A 2500-nucleotide genomic window follows, 5' to 3' on the forward strand; every position below is an offset into this window, starting at 1 on the left:
ACCCCTTTTCAAAATAAAAGACAGAAACCAGCACACACACACACACACACACATACGTATATAGATAGATAGATATGTGAGGTGATTCTTCGCTTAAGGAACCATTAAATACCCTTATGCTTAGGTCTCTGGTTCTCCACAATCTTAGCCCGATTATTTTCCGAAAGCAGAAATTCCTTTCTTTCTTTCTTTTTATTTATAATATCATCCAGCGTTACCTCGCCGCGTTTCCTTTTATTTCCAAGTACAATCAAAGTCAAAACTCTTCATCAAAGTCGTTTCGAAATCCGTCTCGAAGATCCAGATAACGGGACCCCAGGCATTTAGGTTTTGAAAGGTTCGAAGCTTTATTCACGACCCGGCCTTTGTACGTGATTGTACCTGCACCGGGTCAGTCCATTAGCAAAGAACATCTGGGAGTTCTTCGTTACCCTTGGGGTCACGTGCACCGCGGAATACCTGTGCTATGGGTAGTGTCAGTCCGACGCCTGTATCATGTCACCTCCTCTGCTTAGAAGTGATTTATGGTAGACGCAGCGGGACATCTCACGGCGGTTTCGCAAAAAAGAAAAAAAAAAAAAAAAAAAAAAAAAAAAAAAAAAAAAAAAAAAAAAAATCATGCAGTGCCAGGATCGCTGACTTTGCTGTGTAGAGAGCCAGGGATTAATGTTTATTCGACTTAAATAGAACTTTTTACATTTTTATAGCCAAAGGTAGGGCACTTTGTGATGTGTATATATATATATATATATATATATATATATATATATATATATATATATATATATATATGTGTGTGTTTGTGCATGTGTGTGTGTGCATATATATATGCGTGTGTGTGTACCTCTGTGTGTATACAATATATATATGTATATATATGTATTTATGTGTATATATACATACGTATATATACATACACATACATACATATATGTATAACTTTTGTTTGTGTGTCTATATGCGTAATATATACATAAATACATAGATATATATATACATATATATATACATATATGTATATATAATACACAAACACACATATACACAAACATATATATGTATACATATATATATATATATATGTATATACATATATACATGCATATATGCATAGACACACATACAGAAATATATATACATATATATGCACACACACACAGGTATATATACATACATTACACATACGCACCCATATATATATACACACATACATACACACACACACACATATATATGTGTGTGTGTATGCAAATGCATATGCATATACATATGTGTATATTTACATATATAGAGAGAATATGTATATATATGTGTATATATAAATAGTATATATACATATAAGTACACATCTATATATATGTACACACATACATAAACACACACACACACACACACACACACACACACACACACATATATATATATATATATATATATATATATATATATATATATATATATATATATGTGTGTGTGTGTGTGTGTGTGTGTGTGTATGCATATGCATATACATATGTGTATATTTACATATATAGAGAGAATATGTATATATATGTATATATATAAATAGTATATATACATATAAGTACACACACACACACACACACACACACACACATATATATATATATATATATGCTCACGAGGGAGAAATCATAGTTGCGTTCAATCATTTATTTTTGGAATATTCCTGGTTTTTAATCAGAGTACCTCATCATTTTCTAATATTTCTTACACTATGCATCTGATGAAATTGGAACAATGAAGCTCATGTAAGGTTGATTAGAAAGTTCATCATCCGGCGAATCAACAGGCAATAAGATATTTTTAACCGGGAAAAAATATCCGGGTTCGTAATGAATCCATAGAGTGTTCCTGGACTAAAATCCATAAAGTAGGAGACAAATTAGTAAACATGATTAGAACTTTCCCTGGAGCGACAGCCATTCCAAGCCAGAAAGCCAGATTGGTAAGACAAGAATTCCCGTCTTCTTCAAGTGGGGTCGTACGTGAGTGATTGGTGGTTGCCTAATATCAGAATGAACCTTAAAGGAAGCGCCCCCGGGTGGGCTCGAACCACCAACCTTTCGGTTAACAGCCGAACGCGCTAACCGATTGTGCCACGGAGGCTATAATTCCGAAAAGTTGTTTAATATATAAACCATAACATACACACGACAGTGTAAAGCTGGCTTGCACACTAGATGTAATAAACGGGTTTTGCCACTGAGCTTGTGCAATTATGTATGCAAGAACTTAAAATTCTAATATATTTTCTTATATGAACTGTTCATTAATGTCGTTCTTTAAATCATTTGGTTTCCTGTTTACAATTTCATAAAAAACGTAAAAAATAGTGTATTACAGATTCCATGAACAGGATCTATACGATTTCTCATTTCCCTTTTTACACCAGTTTTACTCAGAAAATGTAAGACAGAATTATGTGAAGGAAAACTCTATCTTCAAATTTTGCAAAACCGGTAAAAACAATAAAACT

At 32.9% G+C, this 2500-nt stretch overlaps 1 non-coding gene across 1 annotated transcript; it reads right to left on the reverse strand.

The window, feature by feature from the left end:
* Positions 1–2056: 2056 nt before the first annotated feature.
* Positions 2057–2130, reverse strand: TRNAN-GUU (transfer RNA asparagine (anticodon GUU)). Its single transcript has one exon. It is a non-coding gene; the product is annotated as a tRNA-Asn (tRNA).
* Positions 2131–2500: the final 370 nt, after the last annotated feature.

Source organism: Penaeus vannamei, chromosome 37 (assembly GCF_042767895.1).
Source record: "Penaeus vannamei isolate JL-2024 chromosome 37, ASM4276789v1, whole genome shotgun sequence".
In the NCBI taxonomy this organism is placed as follows: Eukaryota; Metazoa; Arthropoda; class Malacostraca; order Decapoda; family Penaeidae; genus Penaeus; species Penaeus vannamei.